General features: G+C 39.4%; 2 non-coding genes across 2 annotated transcripts; one reads left to right on the top strand and one right to left on the bottom strand.

The window, feature by feature from the left end:
• Positions 1-4,726: 4,726 nt before the first annotated feature.
• Positions 4,727-4,798, bottom strand: TRNAA-AGC (transfer RNA alanine (anticodon AGC)). Its single transcript has one exon. It is a non-coding gene; the product is annotated as a tRNA-Ala (tRNA).
• Positions 4,799-14,155: 9,357 nt separating this feature from the next.
• TRNAS-GCU (transfer RNA serine (anticodon GCU)) lies at positions 14,156-14,237 on the top strand. The gene has a single exon. It is a non-coding gene; the product is annotated as a tRNA-Ser (tRNA).
• Positions 14,238-15,466: the final 1,229 nt, after the last annotated feature.

The raw sequence follows: 15,466 nt of genomic DNA, 5'->3' as shown, positions 1-15,466 counted from the left end.
AATGTTCCTATTTAGAAGACACTTTTAAATTATAGCCTGTGTCATGTATATGCACATTTATTCACCACTACTGTATATAAAATGGAAAACAACTCCTATTTGAAACATGTCTTTCTAGATGTGTAAAAGCACACAACATAGGTTAAAAGTAGATATTAAAGTAACACCTTTCACCAAAATTGTCTAGGAGTGGTTCTATTTGGGAATGGAATTGTTAAACTTGATGTTTGGAGAGTACACTGACTTTTCACTGGGTAGTGGCAAGTTGTGGAGGAAGAAGTATGTAGGGGGAAGAGTTCTGTGCAGGTGAGTTAGATTAGTTCAGATGGTCTAACCAGTGTTCTATATGTGCATTTTAGTTAATATTGTTGTATATTAAAATGTAAGTCCTTTTGCTCAAAGTGTGTTGGAAGTAGAGGTAGTAAAACAATCCATTTATATCCTTTTGTTAGTTTTTAGGAAGGCCTGTCTTCCAGGAGTGACCTTTGTTAATCCACCTCTTGGAGCTGGACATATAGCCACCTGGATGGTGGAAGAGGGAAAAGAGGAAAGGTGAAGGGAAGGGCGCTTTGCTAGTATCTCTCCATTATCTAGAACATGGTTTTAGATGATAACCATAGGTCTATATGAGCACTTTACTTTTCAGTAAATATCTTTAGAAAAGATGTATCTTGGACATGGAATTGTGAAACCACCACTGGGTAGTGTATATCAGGACTTGTTCAACAGGTTAGCAGTAGAGAGGCAGAAGGAAGTATAAAGGGAGAGATGAATGCAGATGTGTCCATATTTCCATTTTGACGATAGCCATTGATGTATGTGCATCTCTTCTGGCTGTACTATAGGAATACATGAAGTAATTAAAAGGAAACATATCTTCTTGCTAATATTTTAATGGTATAGATCTGTTAATGAATTCTCTTAGAAACATTATACTTAGTGTATTCAGTTGCTTTATGTTTTATTTTCAATTGAGCACTAAGGGAATGCAGTATTTTAATCAGAACTCTGCTAATGCTTTTATCTAGAGGCATGTCTCCATTTTTGCCTTCTATAAAATTTTTGTCCCAAAAAAAAGCAAGGTTACATTTTTTTTCTAACAGACTGAGTTGGTGCTGTATATTCTTGGTTGTCAGAATACTCATATAGCTTTGCAATTCTGAATTGGTAAATATTTATGATGTGTAAAAAAGCATAATATATACTATATACTGTAGAATCTCAATCCCATATAACTGGATGTTATGTCTACACACACAGGACCTAAAAGGACACATCAAAGTATAAACTACTTGTGATTGTGGATGACTTTGTTCTTTGTTTCTTGTGTTTTACTTTTTTCTCCTTCCTTCCTTCCTTCCCTCCCTCTCTCTCTTTCTTTCTTTCTTTTTTTTTTTTTTAATTTTTTCAGAGTTTTGTTCTTTTTGCCCAGGCTGGAGTGCAGTGGTGTGATCTCGGCTCACTGCAACCTCCGCCTCCCAGGTTCAAGCGATCCTCCTGCCTCAGCCTCCTGAGTAGCTGGGATTACAGGTGCACACCACCACACCGAGCTAATTTTTTGTATTTTTAGTAGAGACGGGGTTTCATCATGTTGGCCAGGCTGGTCTCGAACTCCTGACCTCAGGTGATCCACCCACCTCTGCCTCCCAAAGTGCAGGGATTACAGGCGTGAGCCACCATGCTTGGCCTCTTGTGTTTTTTAATTTACTATAATGCACATATTACCTTTTAAAAAAAAAAGGTTATTTTAAAAACCTGGGGAAAGAAAGCGCTACTGGCTTTAAGCCATTCTTGTACCTCAGCCTCCTGAGTAGTTGGGATTACAGGCGCCTGCCACCATGCCTGGCTAATTTTTGTATTTTTAGTAAAGACGGTGTTGCACTCTGTTGCTAGGCTGGTCTCGAACTCTCAACCTCAAGTGATCAGCCCACCTCACCTCCCAAAGCACTGGGATTCCAGGCATGCGCCAACATGCCTGGACTCCATGCCATTTATTTCTTGAAGGTCAGTTTGTCCAGGAGAATTTTCCACATTCTGGATTTAGCTGACTGCATCATTATAATGTTATTAAACACATTTCTGTATCTCCAATATTTACTCTAAACAAATGGTTTTTATCTATTTGATTACAGAAATTTAATTTTCAACACAAGTATTTATTGTGGTCCTGGGTATGTTCTACTTTACTTTATTATGGGTTACATGATATGTGGTTGTCTCACATTTGATGATATAAAATTTAGCTTTGGTTTTCAGTGACGTCTGCCTACTCCAACCATTCTAGAGTCCTTCATCCAATTTCACCTAATGGTTATAGCAGCCATTGCCAATTATGACCTGTATGTGTTATAGCAATAGCAGTTGCAAAATGTTGACTCTAATTTTATAATCTCTCCTGCATTTATTAGCTGTTATTTCCTGAGAAGAAAAATCTTTCCCTCATCAACTATATGTTTATCCTGAAATACATTCCATACAGGAGAGACAGGATAAATACTTGATTCTTTTTCTTCATGTGTTAGCTTTCAAAATAAAACTGATATTCAAAAACCTTCAAAGGTTGAATATGGAAAAGCTATTTTGTGTGTGTGTATCAGTGTGTATGTTTACGTTAACTTTGCAACCAGCTTCTTTACCAAATTCTCTATTTATAGTAAGTTTTTCATTTTGAGGGGTGGCTTCCAGATATATAATCCTACCAAGATACATAGATGGCTTTATCCCATTCTATCCAATAGTTAATTAATCCTTTAATTACTTTTTCATGTCTAAATGCTTTGGCTAATACCTCCATTACAATGTTAAGTAGTAGTGAAGATAATGAATATCCTTGTCTTGTCATGAAAAACAATTTAAATGTATTTGATCACAAAATACTATAAAAAGACTTAAATGGGAATACATACCATAAACAGCAACCACCCCCCCTTTTTTTTTCAGACAGTGTTTTGCTCTGTTTTCCCGGGCTGGAGTGCAGTGGCACAATCACAGCTCACTGCAGCCTTAACCTCCTGGGCTCAAGCAATTCTGCCTCAGCCTCCCAAGTAACTAGCTGGGAATATAGGCATGCACCACCATGCCCTGCTAATTTAAAAGAGATGATGTCTCTCTATGTTGCCCAGGCTGGTCTAGAACTCCTGGGCTCAAGCAATTCTCCTGCCTCAGCTTTTCAAAGTTCTGGGATTATAGGCATAAGCCACCATGCCCAGCCTCATAAACATCTATTAACATTATATATTATACAGAATAATTTATCAGAATAAAACATGATTTCTAGAAATCAATAAGTTAAAAAGGGAAAAACTGGTTTCTTTCATATTATGTATGAAATATTTCATACTAGCTCTGGCGTAGGCAAATCACCTTTGATTTGGATTGATTAACGTATGTAGGTGTTGTGGGATACTTTTTTGTGTTGGGGCAGTGGAGGTGGTCATCCAGTTAAATGTGTTTGTAAAATGAGTTCAACATGTGTTGGGGACCAGCCTCAACACCACCCGTAGGGTACCCAAAGTCTGGTGGAGACAAAGGATTGAGAAGAGACAAGTTAAGAGTAAAGGTGGGGAGCCAGGGGGCCCGTTGCAAAATGGAGGTTGCAAAAGGCTCAGAGCTCTGGTCTCCACACTATTTATAGAGTACAATCACTTAGATCTAAGAAGCAGATGTTCAGGGCGAAACAGTGAAAAGGTGGCAGTGCGTCATAGCCGTAATCGACAGCAATAGCGGTTTAAATGAATCTCCTTTGTGCTCAAACAGCATATCTTTAACTTATCGGAGAGTAACTAGTGGGAGTGGGCTTAACTTGGAGTCTGTCCACATTCCAGTATTTCAAAGGAGTGTCTTTCTCCTTGAACGCCGTGTTTACAGATAAGAGAGCGGGTCTCGCTCTGAGCGTGGGAACTTGATGGCAATTAGGAGGCTTTCCTCCTCAGAGGACCCTTGTGGCTTTCCACAACATATTGTCTCATATTTTTATGGCCAGTTTATGCAGGCACCCCACAAGCCCTTTTCCCACAAGCCCTTTTCCCAAAAACATGTCATTTATTTTTACTGAAATTTTCTTGAACAAGAGATATTTGGATGCCTGGTCTCTCACACTCCCACTAAGCTATTTCAGCAAAAGGACAGTAGTTCTGGCTTCATTTAACCAGCCAATCCCATTTGTCTCATTCAGGTTAGACTTGGGAGGCACCCCATGCTATGACAGACAGCATTTTATTGTCCTTCATGTACCTATCGCCCCACAATACTAACGGGGCCCACTGCTTCCATATCTGGGGTGATTCAAGAAAAGGTAAGGTATAGGGTGGTTGGAAGCTCAGAAGAAAGACATCAATAAGATATGTTTCTGCTATTCCACCTCCATGCTGTTCTTTGCTCCAAGAACTCTTCAGAATTCAAAAAAGAAAAGAAAAAAGCAGTGCATAAAACAAAGGGTCTCTTATTATTTTTATATTTTTTCTGTTTTTTTCTTTCTGTTTTTCAGTAATACCGTAGCATGAAATCCAAAGAAACTAGGCTGATTAATTTGCAAAAATGCTTGTTACAAAGGGTTCAAGACCTTCCTGGTGTGGCAATGCTATCGATACAGATATTTAACACCGCAAAGGCTGTACAGACAAGCAGAAAATTGAATGAATGAGACTAGGTTAATTTAACGGTAAGAAGAAATGAAAGTGGAAAGCCGGTCCATTGAGAGGAGAAAGTGCGCACTCCCAAAAGCTGGTGGAGGTGCCGGGGATTGAACCCGGGACCTCGTACATGCTAAGCACGCGCTCTACCACTGAGCTACACCCCCAACCACGAAGAGTTTGCTTTGCATTTCTTTCATGATTTATAATCAGTATTTCTCAAAGATTCAGTAAATTGCAATGAAATCATGAATGCAAACTCCGCAATTTGTGAAACAGCTAGGCTGGGTCCTGCACAAGCAGCGTCCAAAGAAAGCAACACAGTGAAATTACAAAGGAAGGAGCCTGAAAGCAGACAATCTGTTGTCTCTCGCTTTTTCCAGCTTCATTTCCTGCTGTTTTCAACCATAAGGCCCCAGGAGTGCAAAGCCAGTAGCGCAGCCCGGGTACCAGCTGAGACCTACGTGTTTGAAGGGGAACTGTAGGGGGGCGCCAAAGGGGATCCTCGCCTACCGAGTTCCAGTCCCCGCGCCCAGCACTGCCTTTCTTGGAACAAAGACTCCCAAATCACTTCCGTTTCCAAAAGCCCAAAACGTCCACTGAACATTTAGTGGTGATGGCAGGGAACGCTCTTGCGAGATCAAGATGTCATGAATCAATCACAAGGACAAACTGGAAATCTGGGCCCGGGTGAGAGGCATCACGTAGGCACCCAGATCCGCACGTCTAGAGTAGTTTACCTCCGACAAAACTCTGAGGGTCCCCTGCTAAGCCAAACTGGTGGGGGTTGGGGTGGGGTAGTAGTGTTATTTGAAAAAAAGATGAATTAGGTAAGGCAGGGCTGGCATCTGTTGCTTGGCGACCAATCTGTAGGAAACCATGGAGCAATGAAAAATTATTGGTTTATCGAATGGTGAGGGGAGGTGGGGGAAGCTTCCCATATTTTAAAGAGCTGGCCCAGCCCAACACAAATTCACAACTATTGACTTCTGAGGCACCTCCGTTGAAACCTCTCCCTCTCTCTTTCTCAAACAATTTATAACTCACTAAAAAGTTGAAAAAATAAAAATAATACAAAAATACCCTTCATCCTTTACTCAGATTTAGATATTATTAATATTTTACCCCATTTGCCTTATGATTTGCTTCTTCTCTCTCCTGTACGTTGCATACATCACGTCCATTTCCTTTACTTAAGTATTTTACTATATACCCACAGTACTATTAGGAACTTTTGTAAATTTAACATTGATACAATAGCTGTATTTAATCTACAGTCTGCATTTCAAGTTGATCAATTGACCTGATGTTTTCCTCTCATATAGGATCTATTCTAGGGTCAGGCGTTGCATTTAGTTGTCCTATCTTTTTTAGTCTTCTTTAATGAAAAATATTTGCATAGTCTTTATTTTTTATGACATTGTTGTGTCATTTAAAAAATAGTGTTATTTCCATTTCTTTCTTTCTTTCTTTTTCCGAGACAGAGTCTCGCCCTGTCGCCCAGCTGGAGTGCAATGGCGCGATCTGGGCTCACTGCAACCTCCGCCTCCCGGGTTCAAATGATTCTCTTGCCTCAGCCTCCTGAGTAGCTGGGATTACAGGTGCCTGCCACTATACCTGGCTAATTTTTTTTTTTTTTTTTTTGTATTTTTAGTAGAGAAGGGGTTTCACCATGTTGGCCAGGCTGTTCTCGAACTCCTGACCTCGTGATCCGCCCGCCTCAACCTCCCAAAGTGCTGGGATTACAGGCATGAGCCACTGCTCCCGGCCTCATTTCATTTTTAAAAATAGAATGTCTTTCACTGACTGATACTTTCTCATGACTAGGCTCAGGATATACGTTCTCCATTGGAATACTAAATAGATAATCTTGCGTGCTTATATATTTTTCAGCCATTGGTCTGTACTTTTTTGTTCTTACTGTAAAAAAATCTTCCCAACAAAGTCTCTAGATACTACACTTTTTGTGACATTTCTGGTCTCACAAACGATTAAGGAATTCTTCAGAGGTCACTCAAAACGAAAATAAATGAATATTTTCTGGGCACTAAAGTGACTTAGAAACACCTGGAGCCCAGGTCAGGGTAGTGAGTAGTCAAAGCCATAGCTGTGGGAACTCTGCCTAAAGTTCCTGGGAGTTGGAACAGTTGGGAGCAAGAACTGCTGGAAGCCAACTTGGACCAACAGAGGAGCGGGTGTAACCTGAAGTCAGATACCAATAGAAATACAACTGTGAGGATGAATATTTAATATCAGAAAAGCAGAGAGTTGGAGGAGCTGAGCCTGACACTCTTGTTATGGGCCAAAACCTATAGTAAGACCAAGAGGTTCAGGGTCAAGTTTGTTGCCTAGCTCCTGGCAGAAGTAGAAATATATCCTCTCTGAAAGAAAACTTCCCCGAGTTAGGCCTGCAGAACTCTCTTATGTTAAGATCACACAATAAGGTTAATAATAAAGATTACTACAAACCTAAGAAGGTAAATTACTATGCTTGAGACTCAACAGATACAAAAAAGTCATATTGAAACCTAGAGAACTGTAGATGTTAAATTTTAAGGCACAAAGTGTATAATAGCTATGTCTGACATATATCAATAAAGGATATGATTACAAATGAAGTATGCAAAAGAGTGAGTAAAATTATGTAAAAATTTAGATTCAAGAAATAAAGACACAATAGTTAAATTTTTCTTTTCTTTTTTTTTTTTTTGAGACAGAGTCTCGCTCTGTCAGCCACGCTGGAGTGCGGTGGCATGATCTCGACTCACTGCAACCTCTGCCTCCCGGGCTCAAGCAATTCTCCTGCCTCAGCCTCCCGAGTAGCTGGGATTACAGCGGTGTGCCACCACACCCAGCTAATTTTTGTATTTTTAGTAGAGACGGGGTTTCACCTTTTTGGCCAGGCTGGTCTTGAACACCTGACCTCAGGTAATCCACCCGGCTTGGCCTCCCAAAGTGCTGAGATTATAGGCGTGAGCCACCGTGCCCAGCCAAAAAAAATTCCTGATAGACAAGGCTAAATAACATATTAGCTACAGCTGGGGAAGGAATTACTAAACTGAAAGATAAAGCCAAAACCTTAACCCAGAATACAGCAAAAATATTTAAGAACATGGAACACGTGAAGCAAGCTGAGATAGATAAACACGACTGCAAATTATTTGCATCTCCTCCCATCAGAAGGCGGAGCCAAATCTTTTTCCCCTAACCCTGGAATGTGGGCTGCCTTTGTGATCTGCTTTGACCATTGGAACACAGTGGCAGTGATGCTGTGTTACTTCTAAGTGCAGGTCTCAAGAAAGGTTGCAGCTTCAGTTCTCAACATCTTGGAGCACTATCACTGTATAAGAAAGCTGGGCAGTTCTGTTGGGGAGATCACATGAAGGAAAACTGATGAACTCCAGAAAATAGCCCTTGCCAAGTATCAGACATCTAGGCATTAAGGGCATCCAGGAGCAGCAAGTCCCAGCTGCCCTGCCAACTCACATTGAATTTGTAAATCCAGCTGATTTTACAAGGAGATGAGATGATACATTTCAGCTGAGTTCTATGTTGTTTTAAGCCACCGAGTTTGGAATACTTTATTACACAGCCACAGAATACTGATTTAAATAGAAATAATAATAATAGAAATGGAAGATTATGTGAAAATTCTGAAGTATATACGATTAGAGTTCAGGAATAAAATAAGAGAAAAAAATGTAAGTGAGATATTTAAATATAATATACCTGGAAAATTTCCAAAATTGGAGAGAAAATTTTCACTTAGAGAGTCAGAAAGCAAATGTGTCACAAGCACGTTAAAGAGAAACGACTATAACTACACACCTCATACTGAAACTGTGTTATACCAAACATAAGAGGATGTCTCAAATCAGCCAGAGAGAATGTACAGATTTTCTGCAAAGAAAGAACAATTAGAATGTTAACAAGCATCTTCATGATAAAACCCAGGAAACAATAAAATATATTTTGGAAGTATTGAAATAAAACAATTGCCAGTCTAGACTTGTGTACCCATCAAAGTAAACTTTAAGAATGCGAAAGTGTTTAAAATTTTATTTAAAAATTTATTTTGGCCGGGTACGGTGGCTCACGCCTGTAATCCCAGCACTTTGGGAGGCCGAGGCCGGCAGATCATGAGGTCAGGAGACCATCCTGGCTAACACTGTGAAACCCCGTCTCTAATAAAAATACAAAAAAAATTAGCTGGGCATGGTGGGGGCGCCTGTAGTCCCAGCTACTCGGGATGCTGAGGCAGGAGAATGGCTTGAACCCGGGAGGCGGAGTTTGCAGTGAGCCGAGATCACACCACTGCACTCCAGCCTAGGCGACAGAGTGAGACTCCATCTCAAAAAAAAAAAAATTATTTTTGGTGCCTATAAATGGGTAAATCCCAAAGTAGCAGCAATACAGAGTATTTAACAATATTTTAATATTTTCTTTTACTCAACAGTCCACCTTTGTGATTTGCTTTCCATAAATACACTAGATTAAAGCAACGATACTCCAAGTTCAATTTGAGTTTATTGAATACTTTATTTCCATTCAGAGTTTAGTAATTACATTATTCTGTCACCAACAATAATCAAATGGCCTACCTAAGTAGCAAAAATCATAAAGCTATTATAAGCCAAGTCAATGGAATTTATAAAGTTAATATAAAACAGTAACTAGACTAATACACATATGAATTGGGCCCTACTAGAAACATGCCAAAATCATAAGCTTTATTTAAAGAATGAGGTATTGGGGCAGAGAAGAAAGAGAGGTCATTATCATTAAAAATTATTAGGAAGATTTAGGCAAAAAGAGGCTGGGCACCGTGGCTCATGCCTGTAATCTCAGCACTTTGGGAGGCTGAGGCGGGCAAATCACTTGAACTCAGGAGTTTGAGACCAGCCTGGCCAACCTAGTGAAACCCCGTCTCTACTAAAAACACAAAACTAGATGGATGTAGTGGTGAGCACCTGTAGTCCCAGTTACTCAGGAGTCTAAGGCAGGAGAATCACTTGAACCGGGGAGGCCGAGGTTTCAGTGAGCTGAGATCATGCCACTGCACTCCAGCCTGGGTGACAGAGCAAGATTCCATGTCAAAAACAAAACAAAACCTCACTATTTAAGTGTCGTGAATTATCATCATCATATGTAAGAAAAGATAACCCATCAGAAAAAATAAATAAAATAAAAATAGAATTAAATTTAAAAATAAACCAAAGGATCTATACAGATCAAACTTTCAGTGAGTCTCTCTTTCTTCTTCACAGGCATTATCTGCACTATCAGCATAGTCATAGTTCCCATAGCTGCCAGAAGGTACTCCTTCACTCAGGCCTGCATGCCTCATTATGTCAGAAGAGAGAGGGAAATGGAGGGCATAGAGGGGTGAGTGGGTAGGAAAGAGGAGGGCATAGAGGGGTGGGTGGGTAGGAAAGAGCTAGGGGTTACCCAGATCATGTCTTCAGTACCAGGGTCCCACAGAACAACTTTCCCTCCCTCAAACACCTCAACATCGGTGGACCCTTAAGAGTGAGAGTTCTTTATTAAAGCTTTCAAACCTACATAGAGAGAATGGTGTAATGACTTTCCATGCACACATCAACCAGGTTCAACAAAAATTAGCATTTACTATTCTTATTTCATTCATCTCCCCTTTTCTCCACTGAAGTATTTTAAGCTACCTCTAAGCATCATGTAATTTGATGTTTAAATACTTCAGTATATGTCTAAGAGAAAAGAACATTTTAAAAAATGGGCACATGTGGCCGGGCGCCATGGCTCATGCCTGTAATCCCAGCACTTTGGGAGGCCGAGGTGGGCGGCTCACGAGGTCAGGAGATCGAGACCATCCTGGCTAACACGGTGAAACCCCATGTCTACTAAAAATACAAAAAGAAATTAGCTGGGCGTGGTGGCGGGCGCCTGTAGTCCCAGCTACTCCGGAGGCTGAGGCAGGAGAATGGTGTGAACCCTGGGAGGTGGAGCTTGCAGTGAGCCGAGATCGCGCCACTGCACTTCAGCCTGAGCGAAAGAGTGAGAATCCGTCTCAAAAAAAAAAAAAAAAAAAAAAGGCACATGTTGTCAGGACCTCCTGAGGCTGTGTCACAGAAAACAAAAAGAACAAACAAAACCATAATTTTAATAACTTTGTCACTTCTAAAATATTTAACTAAAATTCTTAATATTATCTAATACCTAGTCCATGTTCAATTTTCCCAGTTACGCAAAAATTTTTTTATGGGTGAGTTGTTCGATTTATGATTCAAAGTAGGTTCATATATTATTTCTGGGTGATAAATTTCTTAAAACTCTGTTTACTTTTTTACATTTTACTTTTTTGAGACAGAGTCTCACTTTGTCACCCAGGCTGGAGTACAGTGGTGCGATCTCAGCTCACTGCAATCTCCTGGGCTCAAGCAGGCCTCTCACCTCAGCCTCCCAAGTAGCTGCGACTACAGTCACGCACCACCACGCCCGCCTAATTTTTGTATTTTTAGTAGTGATGGGGGTTTGCCATGTTGGCCAGGCTGGTCTTGAACTCCTGGCCTCAAGTAATCCGCCTGCCTTAGCCTCCCAAAGTTCTAGGATTACAGGCATGAGCCACCACTCCCCACCTGCTGTTTTGATTTTTAATTCCCTAGTGATGTATGATGTTGAGAATCTATAAATAAGCTTAGCTGCCACCTTCTTTAGTGAAGTTTCCAGATCTTTTGCCTACATTTTAACTGGGTCGTTTGTTTTCTTGTTAAATTTTTGAGAGTTCTTTGTACATTTTCTTTTCATTCCCTTAACAGTGTATTTCACAGAGAAGTTTTTAATTTTAATAAAATCCAACTTATTTTTTTTCCAGATGTTTTGCTTTTGGTGTTGTTTTTATAAACTAATTGCCAAAGCCAGCGCTACCTAGATTTTCTCCTATGTTATCTGCTAGAAATTCTACAGTTTTGTGTTTTACATTTAGGTGTATAATCAATTTTGTGTTAATTTTTATGAAAGTGTTAAGGTCAGTGTCTAAAGTCTTTTTTTTTTAACATATGAATCTCCAATTGTTTTATTAAAATTTGTTAAAAAATCATGCTTTTCTCCACTGAACTGCCTTTGCTCCTTTGTCAAAGATAAGTTTACTATGGGTCTATTTTGTAATTCTCACTTCTTCCCATTGATTTATTTTTCTATTATTTTGATAACTGTATTAGTCTATTTTCACACTGCTGATAAAGACACACCCAAGACTGGGCAATTTAGAAAAGAAAGAGGTTTACTGGACTTACAGTTCCATGTAGCTGGGGAGGCCTCACAATCATGGCAGAAGGTGAAAGGCATGTATCACATGGTGGCAGACAAGAGAAGAGTTTGTGCAAGGAAACTCCCCTTTTTAAAACCATCATATCTCGTGAGACTTATTCACTATCATGAGAACAGCATGGAGAAGATCTGCCCCATGATTCAATTACCTCCCACAAGTTCCCTTTCAAAACACGTGGGAATTCAAGATGAGATTTGAGTGGAGACACACCCAAACCATATCACACCACCACACTGCCCTGATTACTATAACTTTGACGTTGGGTAATGTCAGTTTTTCAGCATAGTTCTTTTGCATGGTGTTGGCTATTCTGAATCTTTCACCTTTCCATATAAATTTTGAGTTTGTTTGTTTTTTCCACAACTAAGTATCTCACTGGGGTTTTCATTAGGATTGTGTTGAATCTATAGATCAAATGGAAAGAACTGATGTCTTGACAATATTGAGTTTTCCTATCCATGAACATGGAATATCTCTCCATTTATTTGGATTCTCTTTGATCGCTTCAGTCAGAGTTTTGTAGCTTTCCTCACATAGATCTTGTACATATCTGGTTAGATTTATATCTCAGTATCCTTTTTCTTTTCTCTTCTGTTTCTTTCTTCTTTTCTTTTTTTTGGTGCTAATATAAATAGTGTTGCTTTCTTAATTTCATATTCCAAATGAGTATTGCTAGTATGTAGAAAAGGAATTGACTTTTACATATTAACCTTGTATCTTGCAACCTTGCTATAGTTACTTTCTTTTCTTTTTTTTTTTCTTTTCTTTCTTTCTTTTTTTTTTTTTGAGACAGAGTCTCACTCTGTCACCCAGGTTGGAGTGCAGTGTTGTGATCTCAGCTCACTGCAACTTCCACCTCCTGAGTTCAAGCGATTTTCGTGCCTCAGTCTCACGAGTAGCTGGGATTACAAGTGCACACCACCGCACTCAGCTAATTTTTTTTTCGTATTTTTAGTAGAAACAGGGTTTCACAATGTTGGCCAGGCTGGTCTCGAACTCCTGACCTCAAGTGATACACCCACCTCGGACCGGAAAATCATAACAACTGTCCTCATTCAAATAAATAACTACGATTGTTTGAATCATTAAATAAACAAATCTTTAGTCCTCTAATCCAGGTCAGTTTTCTATGCTGGGTAGTTGTATGGTGAGGATGGATATATGAAATTTGGTAAAGGAACATGATGGGGAGAGAAGACAGTCCCTTCTGCCTAAACAGAAGTAAAGATTTCAAAGGAAGGAAAAACAATACAAAACAAAACAAAACAAAAACAAAAACACCCCAGCATTTGGGCAAGAAATAATCTCTCCAATATTTTCCACCAAATATAGAAAAGCCGAGAAGCTCTAGTGAGTAGATGGGTTCCTTGGTGCTCGGTTTATTTGAAATTGCCAAAGTCAGCTTCTTCCTGGATAGATAAAAATTATGGGATGGAGTTGGTGAAGTGGCCCACCCAGATCACACGGTGAGTGGGACAGAACCCCGACCCAAGCTAGCTGGCTCCTGCTCTAGGAAGGATTGCCCCACCCGACCCTGTAAGTGTTGGTGGCAGCCAGGCTAAATCATCTTACGCAGTAACATTCCAAACTACTCTAGAACGAAAATGCTCACCGGGGAGTCTTTCTACTTTTTTTCCAACCCCGTTTTGACCCATTGCTGCATATCGCAGCAATGCAATAATTCCAAACCCCAGAGAAAGAACAAGAGAGAAATGAAAGCGTCTCTTTGCTGTCCGCCATATTTCAGAAGCAAAAATGTATAAGGGAATCACAGAGCGGGTTTGTTGTTCGTTGTAGTTTATTTGCTAATTTCTGGCACCTCCCAGAAAACAGGAATCCCTGGAGATGTTCCCATCAGGAGAAGGAATAATCCGGTGCCTCCAAAGGGAGAACACAGAGCAGCTAGCTGGAGCCAGGTCAGCAAACCAGGGTTCAAATCCTATGTCCATTCATTCCGGTGTTCAGCAAGGATCTACGTGTTTAATACCTAGGCGTACTGTTTTTATCTGTTCGTTTGATATGTGCCAAGTAACTGAACCACTCTAGGTGTCATTTATCACTTTTGTGGTTGCTGCGAAATGTACCTAAAAATACCCGATTCTGGGTGTGGTTGTAAGGACCGAATCAGGATTAAGCCAGAAAGAGAGTGATTAAAAATAGTATTATTACAAAACTAACTGTGCGGAGGAAGAAAATGACTTTGCCACGCTTAACATGTGACGAGGTGGCCGAGTGGTTAAGGCGATGGACTGCTAATCCATTGTGCTCTGCACGCGTGGGTTCGAATCCCATCCTCGTCGTTTCCTGAGGTTTTGTTTTATTTAACCCTCTAAAAGGATGGGTCTGAATGCTGCCTAGTTAGCGTTTATCTTTGGTAGATTAATTTGCCAAGAAACCAAGTAAATTACTAAATGTATCTTAACTGGCCTCTGCTAATTTTCAGTTCTGAGTACAAGATTCTCTCAAATCTCAGGGACAATTCTTCCTCAGCAACATTGATCATACTTGCAAGTTAAATTAGCCAGTTGAGACATTTGGATAGTATTTACTTTTCCCTCCAGATGGTAACCTTCTTAAGGGCAAGAAATATTTGTGTTCTCCATAGAGTTTCCAGCTCTTCTGAAGGAGCAACTGAATAATTAATTGAGGGCTACAGAAAAATATTGTCAATAAACTTAAAGTAAATGATAAAAATCATCCACATAAATATGTACAAGTTATTGATACTATGTTTTGCAGGTATTTTCAGCCTAATTTTAACCTTACTGAAATTTTTACTGTTTGCTAACTTTAAAGTGCCCTCCCCCAACAAAATACTTAACCATTACTGTCTGCTGATCTCTAGCTTTGAGGAGGATTTGTCTCTGCTTAGAGATGTGACAAAGCTGAAAAATATACTCCATACGACATTCCCAGTTATATCTAAAGATGCCTCCATAAGCAAGACAGAGAGGAATGTCCATATTGAATAGTTTCTACTTGTGATTTCCATCACGGGCCTTCGGAGAAAAAAATATATATTTTTTATTTTATTTATTTTATTTAAGTTTTTGAATAGGCACTGCATTCACATGATTCCAAAATTATAAAGCTATATAAAATCTTGCACCCACCCATAATTATTCCCCAACCACCTAATTACATTCTTTACTGATAACCACTGTTGTTAATTCTTTCCAAGATTATACTAAGCACATATGAATATATATTACATAACATATATATTTCTATTTTTATCTCAAAAAAATAACAAATGACAACATACTATGAATATTGTTCCTTATCCTGCCCCATTTCCCTAACCAATATATCCTGGAGAGCTTTCCCTATCATCACAAAAAGTGAAAGCTTATTCTTTTTTAAGTATGCATTTTATCCCAATGCATACTTTACCATATATTATTTAACCAGTTCTCTACTGGACAATTTGGGTTTTCTGTATCTTTTGCTATTATAAACTATGCTGCAACAAATAACTTTATATATACATACATAAAATTTTGAATATGTATATCTGTAATACTGCAAT

Source organism: Pongo abelii, chromosome 5, assembly GCF_028885655.2.
Source record: "Pongo abelii isolate AG06213 chromosome 5, NHGRI_mPonAbe1-v2.0_pri, whole genome shotgun sequence".
NCBI classification, from domain to species: Eukaryota; Metazoa; Chordata; class Mammalia; order Primates; family Hominidae; genus Pongo; species Pongo abelii.
The sequence above is the reverse complement of the archived record's forward strand: the minus strand, read 5'-3'. Positions and strand labels throughout refer to the sequence as shown.